This window comes from Canis lupus, chromosome 10 (assembly GCF_011100685.1).
Source record: "Canis lupus familiaris isolate Mischka breed German Shepherd chromosome 10, alternate assembly UU_Cfam_GSD_1.0, whole genome shotgun sequence".
Classification (NCBI taxonomy): domain Eukaryota; kingdom Metazoa; phylum Chordata; class Mammalia; order Carnivora; family Canidae; genus Canis; species Canis lupus.
In genome coordinates this window covers 37,255,933-37,266,994 of record NC_049231.1, presented here as the reverse complement: position 1 = coordinate 37,266,994, position 11,062 = coordinate 37,255,933, and the positions used below count along the sequence as shown (strand labels likewise).

General features: G+C 36.2%; 1 long non-coding RNA gene across 1 annotated transcript; it reads left to right on the top strand.

Annotated features, from left to right (window-relative positions):
• The first annotated feature begins 419 nt into the window (after window positions 1-419).
• LOC119876701 lies at window positions 420-7,566 on the top strand. The gene is made up of 3 exons (XR_005365194.1): window positions 420-523; window positions 5,205-5,340; window positions 7,251-7,566. It is a non-coding gene; the product is annotated as an uncharacterized LOC119876701 (long non-coding RNA).
• Window positions 7,567-11,062: the final 3,496 nt, after the last annotated feature.

Sequence of the window (11,062 nt, the reverse complement as noted above, 5' to 3'; positions counted from 1 at the left end):
TCAACAAAAGTCTGCCTTCCCCTCAGGAGGCGGGCCTCCTGAATAAAGTTCATATTCTTTTCTGATCAAAACTCTTCTCTTGAGTATTAACTTTTAGAGTGACAAGCAGCCAAACTTGGGTTTCAGTCACAATACCTCACTTTAATCATCTCCAGTTGGATTCTTCTCAAGGGAGCTGGATTGTGTGACCTGATCGCTCAATGTTTAGCAACTTTTCCTATTAGAAATGTCTGAAACCTAAGCTAAATATTGCACATTTTCATATAGTCCAATTCAACTTAACACAATGGTGTGCATGCTGGTGAGGGGTGGAGGGTGGGCAGCACTATACACGGGGCTATGAGAACATAATGAGCCTGTGACAGAGCTGAGCTGACAGGACCTGCATGTAACAAGGCATACAAAGCTAACACCAGTCAGGGTAATGAAATCGCAACATGCTCTGGGGTAGCAGATATAAGGATGGGGGTTATATCTCATAAGCGTCTATGATAGAATATTTTTGGAAAGGATGAATTCTCAGGTAATCATTAAAGGATGAGCCTCACTAGTCAGAGAGCACATGAGGTGGTGTTCCAGGAGAAAAGACCAGATGGTGGTGCTGGGGAATGGTTGGTCATCATGCTTCATGGTGGACGAAATGATAAATTGATGCAATAAACTCTTCAAAGTTGAGAACCATATCTTATTATTCTTTAACCTAAAGCCTGATAGCGTAGGTGCTCAATATGGACTTTTTAGTAGGAATGAATACCATCAGTGGCCACATCCCTTGCCAAGTAGAATAAAATTATGCTAAAAAGGGACCAAGACTTTGGAGGCTTTACCATTTCCTTCTAAAATGAAGGAAGGACATCCTTTTGATCCTTATCAGCTATTTATCTTTGGTTGGGGATTAGTGGCCTGCTTGCATCTTACTGAGCAAGAAAGGGTGGGTTGTGGTTTGGTGATGTATTTAGAAACTATCCTCTTTTTCCTGTGTGTTTCCTTTACTTTCACACAGAATGCTTCTATTTTGGGTACTTCTGGTCACCAAATGTGTGGGAATTTTTCCCCACAACAAGCAGTTTTGTAATACCAGTAGGAGTGTCCTATGATTCAACTCAATTTGCCTTAATTTTCATACCATGTGGAGGTACCATCAGATCCCACAGGTTAAGGACTCGGTCCCACAAGACTGCTACCCCCTACTGCAGATGTCAATGCAAGTCCAGGATGTCACCTGGGCTTCTGACAAAATCACCTATGAACCTGATGTTCACATGACACCATCTTTGGATTTGATTAATTTGTAAAAGTGGCTCACAGAATTTAGGGAAACACTTTTACCAGTTTATTAAAGGATATAATGAAGGGTACAGATGAACTGCCAGATGACAGAATGCACAGGGTGAAGTGTGGGAGGAACCCAAGCTCAGGAGCTTCTGTCCTCTTGAAATTGGAGTGTGTCACCCTTCTGGAACATATATCTGTTAACCAACCCAGAAGCTTTCTAAACTCTATAGTTTGGGGGGTTTTATGAAATCCTCATCACAAAAAAAAAAAAATAAGAAAGAAAGAAAGAAAGAAAGAAAGAAAGAAAGAAAGAAAGAAAGAGAAAGAAAGAAGAAAGAAAGAAAGAAAGAAAGAAAGAAAGAAAGAAAGAAAGAAAGAAAGAAAGAAGAAAGAAAGAAAAATCCTCATCACATAGACATTATTCACTCTATTTAGAGCTCTTCTCACTTCTGAAGAGAATGGGTATGGGATGGGGTTGAAAATCCCAAGCTTCTAATTATGGCTTTGTCTTTGCAGTGACCAGCTCCCATGCAGTAGCCATCCAGAAGCCCACCCAGAGCTTCTTTATTAGAACAAAAGAAGTATTATCAGCCAGGAAATTACAAGGGTTTTAGGAGCCTTGTGTTAGGATTTAGGGTCAAACACCAAATATTAGAAAACAAGATGTCCCTAGTGCTCTTATCAATTAGAAAATCACAAGGGCTTCATGAACTCTGTAGTAGGAACCAGGGGCAGAGGCCAATTTGGGTTTTCTATTATCTCATGGGTGATTTGCTGTATTATTCTTTTATATTCATAAAATGCTGCAATATAGGCATTTTAATCTTCAGTTCACAAATGAAGAATCAGTAGCCCAAAGATATTAAATGCCCATGACTTGAGAGCTAATAAATGATAAGCATAAGAAGTGATTATAAACCTGTTTTGATAGCTCTTACCCTTCTCACTCCAAGTCACCTAGCACATAGTTCTCCTGGGGAATAGTCTGGGTTTATGAGGATCCTGGCCTGCTGAAAAGAGCTGTTGAGTTGGTTGAGACTTGTGCAAAAGAGAATGGTGAGTGATCTAACCTAGGACTGGCACGTTGGAGGGCCCTCAATACCCATATTTTGGATGAATCAATGGCTTATCAAAGCAGAGAAACTAATCGGGAGGTTTGAAAGGCAAATTTAGCCTCTCTTCCTTTTACTTAAGGCCTGGTGCTACTTGGTCCTCAAGTCACACAAGTAAATTTCACCAACGAAGGAAAAAATCCTGTAGATTCTTTAGGTCTCCATATGTTTCTGATGAGATGTTGAACTCATACTTAACCAGCTCTCTTGTCTTACACAATGTACTTCACTTCTAAAACCTTTTTTCCTCATATGTTAAATGGAGTACAAAACAGCAGGAACTGTTGTTAGGATCCACTATAATAATCTATGTGATAATGTTTTGTAATATAAAGTGTTCAGGAAATGTCGAGCATTGTTAATTGTAATAAGAAATGCATCTGAACTAAATGAGACCAAAATTAGAAAGCATGTCACCATATTGGTAGCTTTCTTTCAAAGGTAACAGCACAGCTTTGAGTGTCCTCTAGATGACCAATTTATTTTGAAGATGAATAAGAGTTTTTCATGCAGAAAATGTCTCTTATCCTGGAGAGACTGACAATGCATATTCAGTAACACTGAAGTATCTGAATACTGAAGGCAAAAAATTGTATTCAAGATTTTCCCTTTAATAGATCCAACAACTACCAAACCATCAGAACACCACTGGCTTGAAAGTGATATTTCAATAAGGTTCAAGGATTTAAATACATTGGCTTTTGAGTTGTTTTTTTATCTGTACCTCAAAAATCACTAATCCCATTTCTTCTTAAGACATAAATACACCCTGCCACAGTTCCACGACCACCTTCAGAGCCTGTGTTTATTACCCTGGATTTTAGCAGAGTTAAAATTCATGATCCTTAGAGTCATTGCAGATCTTCTGGCAAGTCGATGCAAAAGGCATTTAGATAATGACTGCTGTTCTGATGTTGGTTGGCTATTCATATGAGATGTAATTATTATGTTTACTTCTTCATTCAATGAAAACCATTAATGACAGAATCCTGTCATTAAGAAGGGATATTATGGAAATTTTGAAATGATTTTCTGTTGCTGTTTTTCACCCAGACTCTGTACACATAGAGCAGCATTATTGATCCTTCCTCTAACAAAGGTAGCTTAAGCAAGTTCCAATTTCAAGCTGAAAATATGTTTCATGATACTAGAATTTTTTTAGGTATAGGCTTTTTCAATAAATTTTGCCTCCCTCTCTGGAAAGATTGTTTTAAACTGTTCATATGTCATTAACTCCTCAGGGTATTAGGTAACATTTGTTGACAAAAGAGAACTTGCCCTTCAAATACTTGATAGTAAAGGATTAAAAGAAACAAGTTTAATATATGTCAGGTGGGTGATTTGGTTTCTTAGGTAGCTTTAGTCCTAACATTGTTTCTTACATACTGCTTGGCAAATCAGAAACATATTGAGAAAACTTGTAATTTTTTTTCCTTGCACAAAGAGATCTTGAACAGCGCATCTCCCAAGTGTACTCTTGAGGACAGGAAAAGGATTTTGATATTTCAGTACCCTGGGTAGATGACAGTGGAAACAACTTCTAGTGAATCGTTACATGATAAAACCCTAGATTTATTGAAATCCTCATTTTGCACTGTGCATTTACACACACATCATGGAAAGTACACATAAAATCATCCAGCTTAATCATATCTTATAGTGTTTAAATAATTCATGAATTAATTCATCCATCCATGCATTCAACAAATACTGATTGATAGATTATTTAGAGCAACAATTTACAGTAACAGATGTGAGGTAAAGAAGGTAAAGAATTCTTGTCTTCAAGAATTGACAATCTAGTTGGGTGATATATATATCTTTAACCACAATTTTTCTTGGAATAGTGATATCTCAGCAGGCGATGCAAAGGATGTATTATAAAGCATCATACTGGCAACTTTTGCCTATTAAAGAAATTTAAAATATACATCATAAAAATGTATGTGAAGACCCAGAAAAGATGATCAGAACCCAAGGATTCACTTCAGTGAGTCTTCTTTCCCATCTAATACCTTCTGTTTCTTTCTTCATGATTCAGTTAACTCATCAAGGACATGTGTACAAATTGTGACCCATTTGCTTCTTTGCCTTGTCTCAGTTGCCAATAGATAGACTATTAGTATTTCATAAGTTTCATGGAACATCTTTTTACTCTTAGAAAATTATTTTTTATTCTAATAATATTTCCTGCTGAAATTGTTTTATTATTTTCTTATTCTTTTTAACTGAGAATGAAAAATTGTTGCTCACCATTTTTGTAATCTTTCTAAAGAAAAATTTGTTGAATATGTGTGTGTTTGAAGATTTCCACTCAAATAATTCCTCAATCTTCTTATGTGTTCAATGGTCATAATTATTTTTATTTATTCTTGTCTTCTGACTACTTTTAAAGGTCTCCATCTATTTCATAAGTCCTAAAGTAATTAGAAGACAATTCTAAAAGACTATTTCTATTCCAAGAGAAGTACATACATGATCTTATATTTCATGCTCATTTTGCATATGGAAAAACTTAGAAAGGCTAAGTTACTTGTCCAAAGTCCTGGAGATAAAAGTTAGGACCAGGTTGGAGAATGAAGCCTGTTTGATTGACTTTGGAGGTTGTGCTCTCACTCCTTACCTAAGTAAACGTCTCATGATGGCTGTTTGGTTCCTTGGTTGGCTAGTTGGTTTGTTGGTTGGTTGACTTCTACTGTTCAGTAGTCTACTTCTAACCAGAGGGTTAGTGGGTGTTTCTAATTATCAGCATTGTCCTTCATCCCAGACTTTTAATCCAACCTTTTCATTCTCATAACTTTCTCTCATCTGTTACAGAGAAGATGGAGCTGTGAGCTGTGAGCTGCTACCTTCTATGGCTTCCCATTCTTCAAAGCCAGACTTCAGTACAAGTCATTCATGTTTACATTCTCACACCTACCTCAAGAAAGAGACCACGATGGAAACTCCTGTGGTAGATAATGTCCAGTTATGACATCTGTGCCTCATTCCATTATTATAACCCTCTCTGCTGAATGTCCAGTCCTCCTCTTTCTATACACTTCTGCTCTTCCTAAAAATATAGTCAAATATCATCTAAAGTTCCTTCTTTAAATACCTGGCTCCTTAAGTAATTGCCTTTATCTATCCTTCCTTCACCAACACACTTCTTGAAACATTACTATATATTTTGTTACCAGACTGGTAAAAAGAATTCTCTCTTAGTTAAAATTGCCATTAAAATCCAACATCCTGTGCTTCCAATCTTGTGGAAGTGATTTTTCTAGAAGGGTCTGTGACCAACTGCAAAGCAACTACTCAGCTCACTTCTCAAACATTCTCCTCTTTGGCCTTGGTGGCATGCTTTCTCAAGCCTTTCCTCCCCTCCAATTATCCTTCACCTACAGCTTCTACATCCTCTTAGTATTCTCTTCTGTTTATACCCTACACATTTTCCTTACTTGATCTTCTACTTTTCTGTAACTCTACCATGTATATGATGCTGATTCCCAGATAAATGCCTTCAGCTTCTCTCATTTGTCTTGAACTCCAGACTCACATTTCCAGCTGCCTATAAAATAGTGCTGCTTGATCATCTCCTATCATTCAGACTTTAATATGCTTCAAAATAAACACAGCATCTTCCCCCCTCATTCCAAATCTGTTCTTTCCCATCTGGATTATGAATATCATACTCTTAAGACAGAACCCCTGGACTTAAATTTTCATTTCATCCATTCTGAATGAACTTCCCATTCCACATCCCCCACCCCCATGCTTTTACATTTGCCAACTTCTACCTGAACTGGAACATTCAAATATTATCTCCTCTGTTACATTTCTCAGGTACTTCATAGCAATCAGTGTCTGTATATTCAGGCTGTATATTATTTTCAAGACTCCAGTAATTTACTAAGTTATATTGTTATATTTACATGTCTAGCTTTCTCTACTGAGCTGTGAGTTTCTCAAGGAAGTAACTCTGTTAAGCTCACTGTTGTCCCTCACATATGGCACATAGGAGGTACTCAATAAATATTTTATAGAATAAACTAATGATATATCTCATTATTGGGCTCTATGTTCCCAAATCTCCATTACTATAACTCACTTAATTTGCATTCACTTCCCTATGACATTAGAACTCTTTAGACAGTGTTTCAGGCATCTTTGGTGGTTCTCCAGTGCCTTCAACGTAAGAACCAAATTGCTTAGCATAGCATAGAGTCATTACCACTAGTTCATACTACTTCATACTCCTATCTCCCACTACCTCCTAGTCCTAAAGTCACTAAAATAATCCCTGCCACTGGTGTGTTATGCCTGTGTGTGTCTCTAAATGTTGTTTTTTTAAACATTTTTTTTTTAAATATTTTTTGTGCCTGAACACTTTCTCTCCTCCACCACCAAATTGCATATCAACTCTATCACAGGACATTTTCTCATGAGCCTTAAAAGAACACACCCTTCCCTTTTTCTCATCTCTATAGCACATCATACACATTTTGCTCTAGTACTTATGTTATGATTTTTGTTACATGTTTCCATTCCTGTTTGCTTCTCTGTTATTTATGGAGTTCTCTGTCTTCATCACTGATCAATGAGCCCTTTGGTGTCAGAAGATTGGTCTTATTTATCTTTGATCCTTTGTACAACATATATCTGCTGAAAAATGATATGCATTTAGTGCAGTTTTATCATTAAATGGATTAGTGAGTAATTATAATTTTGGATAGAATAGTAATGTCATGAATGAATATCTGCCTTACAAAATAGACTTTTCTTTATTATGTTTCCAACTTTATTTTTCCAAAAAAGTTGTCAGAAACATTCTGGCAGATTCTTTGCCCTATGATTGAAAATGTGCTCATCCTCTTTCTTTAGATAGAAAAATAAGAATGAAAGGAGAGCAGTTGCAGCACACCTGTGTTGGCAAGCTGTCAAACCCTCCATCTCTGACATTAATTGGATCATCCACTGAATGGGGGAACTGATGGAAAATGCAATGCGAGAAGATGACTGGGGAGAATAAATGCTATCCTGCCTATCAACAGTGATGAAAGTGACACCTGAAGAGTTTTCTTTTATTCCATGCAAACAGATGGCTTTAAACGACACATGCTACACAGTCAGATTTCTTATGCTCACCTCTAAGCATTTAGGCCAGCTTGAACAATCAAAAATTAAAATGTAAACAACAAAGAACACTTCGCGGGGGGGGGGGGGGGTTGTGGGGGTAGTCACTAAAGCTGAAAGCAATTATCAACTGATTTTAAGTGTCTGCCTGCTGTTTTCTTATAAAACCTGCTATAGGAAAGGAATTTTATGAGGAGGTGAGGACTTGGCTAAACATTAGAAAAAGCCTCCTGATTTCCGTTTTCCACTGGTTAACAAAACAGAAAGAGAAAGAGAGAGAAAAGAGAGAGAGAGAGAGAGAGAAGAAGAGATAAATGAGTAAAAAGCCACATTCAGTGACTGTGTCCACTCCCCTACTGCAAGGGAAAATGACTGTCCAGAGAAACTTCTTTTCAGATTTGTGAGTCATATTAGAGAAAAATAACTGAAAATTTGTACCCAAGTATTTCTGTGAGATGATACAAATCTAGAATAAGGAACAGAAGTGATCAAACAATTAAAAAAATATTGTCCCCATTTTACAAAGCAATCAGATTCAACAAGTTATGAATTTTACCCTTATCTCATTTGGAATTTTAGCTAATATCATTTTAAAAGATCAAATTATACTCAGCCCAGCAAACACTTATCTTAATTTTCAATACTTGAGGGGTATATAAATTGGGCAAATATGTTTATTTGTGAATTCTCCTCACTCACATAATGCAAAGTTGTTCCTTCCAGATTACACACAATTTAGAATCAGGAGAGGATGGTGAAAAACGGGATATGCATGGAAGGCATTAAAAAGGCAAAATTTTTTTAATACCAAATAGACCTAAAGAGAGGAGGCAGGTGTTTCAAGTGGAATAAATATTTTTAAATGGATTGATAATGTGGAAGACCAAGGTAGGGATGTTTGGGAAGGAGAGGTATGAGATTTGAGAAGTGTGGCTCTGCTATGAATTAAATCCCTCTCACTTTTCTTTAAGAGATTCAGGTAGAGGGTAGCATAGATGTCATTTTATTGCTTTTGTGTTTCTGTTCTGTGCATCTTTACATGCAGCTCCTTGAGTAGACTGAGTCACAAAGAGTTTCAGCATTTGATGAGATTATTAGAGAAAAATACTTTTTTTTTTTTTTAAGATTTTATTTCTTTATTTGAGATTGAGTAAGCATGAGCTGGGAGAAGCAGACTTCCTGCTGAGCAGAGAGCTAAATGCAGAGCTGGATCACAGGGCTGCAGGGTCATGACCTGACCCAAAGGCAGACACACAGCTGACTAAACCACCCAGGTACCCCCAAAATAGTTTTTCTAGTTTTTTAGTAGGGAGCTATATATACTTGATCATTACACCCTTGCATCATTTTCATAATAGCATAGGGAAATGGCTGACTTCTGTCTAGATGACGGTTGGGGAGATTTTCCAATAAATTTCTGCTTCCTACAAACAACCTCATTCTTTGTTATTAATACTCTACATACATGTTAGATTTTACTTCAGATCAAGCACTATTTTAAGTGTTGGCATAAAAGATAATCACATATTGACACTGTTCTCCAAGACTATACTGTTAGTCTATTGGGAAAGATTCAGTCAGGAAAACTAAGTTGATAAGATAGAATATGAGTATAGATGAGGGAGAAATGAATTCTTACTGATAATTAGTGGAGAGTCAAAAACAGACTTTATGGTGGACAAAACATTTCAACTAGGTCTTTAAGGAAGAATAGCACTCATCTGGCAGAGCAATGAAAGACAGATGATTGAAACAAAAGAGTCTATACAAAGGAATGGTAATGTTAAAGAGAGTAGTGTGCCTGGGTCACAGAAAAAATACATTGTATGTGAGCATGAAGTATATCCCTGGGGAGAGAAATGATGTTGGGAAAGTATATTGGAGGACTTGGAAGGTACTTTGCATGTACTTCTAAGGAGTAAACTTATGCAGCAGCAAACTCCCCCAGCTTTCCCTCGTGATGATACGAGGACAACAAATTGAAGTAGAAAGACACTGAGGATAAGGCCATCTTGTACATTACTTGCAATGACCCACATGATAACTAAGTATAACCAGGACCAAGAGAGAGGAAATGCAGGTGTCTTCTATGCCCAGAAATTCCCAAGTGATGACTATTTTTATACTTCTGTTTGACCAGTTAGGAAATTAAAACTCAGACATTTTAAATGACAATTTAAAATATGCACTGGACTGGATCTCTAAGATATAGGTGTTTTGAATTATTATTATCTTGCTGAAGAAAATCTTGGACCTTAAATGTATCTTAAAGAGTTCCCCTAAGTCCCAACCTTTTAGGGGAACTCTGGTCTATGTCATCTCCCCAAACCTGTGCTTATCCTGATTCCCATACTTATAGAAAATAGCCTTGGAAATCTCCCCCAAGATTCTATGGCAGAGATGTCCAGAGCAGGCAGGAGCCCTGGAGCCTCACTATGTTTGTGTTGTCCACTGCTGTAACCCCAGAGTTCTGTGAATGCCTACTACTTAGTTGGCACTAACTACATATGGCTGAATAAATAAATCTTTGCTATTTCTTAAAAGGACTCCCTCTAAACTCTTTCCATAATCAGTCTCACTCTTTCAAATTATAAAAAAAAATGTTCTTAGCTGTAAAATGTAATAAATGACATTACTCTTTCTATAGCCATAATTAGGCAATACTTTATCAAAAGTGGTTATGACAAATGTTAGGAAAACAAAGAACATCTTCTTCTGTTATTTTCTGTCAACAAGTCATTTCGTTTGTTTTTCTTCAAAGCAATTACAATTTTAAAAAATCTCATATATCCTGTTTTTACTTATCTCCTCTACTAGACTGCTGGCATTACTCATTTTACTTCATTCATCCATTCAATATATGTTTATTAAGCAACAATTATGTGCCAAGTGCTATTCTAAGTGCTATCACAGTGAACAAGTAAGCAACGAACAAGATAAAAAGACCCTGACCTCATAGGGTTCACATTTTAGTAGGAGAGACAATGAGTAACATGTAACTTGTTTTCCATAGTATCCCTAGAACCCATCATAGCATTTGATGTTCAGTAAATATTTATTTAATGAATTAATAAATAAATATTACATACTAGATACTATATGCACACTGAGGATGCAGCCCTTATCCTTTTGAAGTATATTACCTATTGATGATTATATTTTTAAGTAGCTAGAATGGCTTTTGGCTTAAAGATACAAGAATAACAATCTACCACAATCACTCTTATGCCTAGAATTATAATTGAATAGCAATTCTGCAGAAATTGTTCATTAATGCAAACTTGAGTACTTTGATTAAGGGCAATCTCTAAACAATTGGAGTAAGTTATAAAGTATTTGTTTAAAATATTTAGACAAGAAGTTTAATGAGGAAACTGGAATGAATGACCTCTAACTTTCTAGATTTTTTATACTGAACCAAAAAAATAATTAAAGATGAAGACATTAAAATAAATTTAGAAATAACTTCAATAATATAAAGAAAATCAAGACATACCAAAGCAGATTTTATGGTCTAATCACTATCATTTTAACCAATCCAGAAAAGAAACTATAAGTCC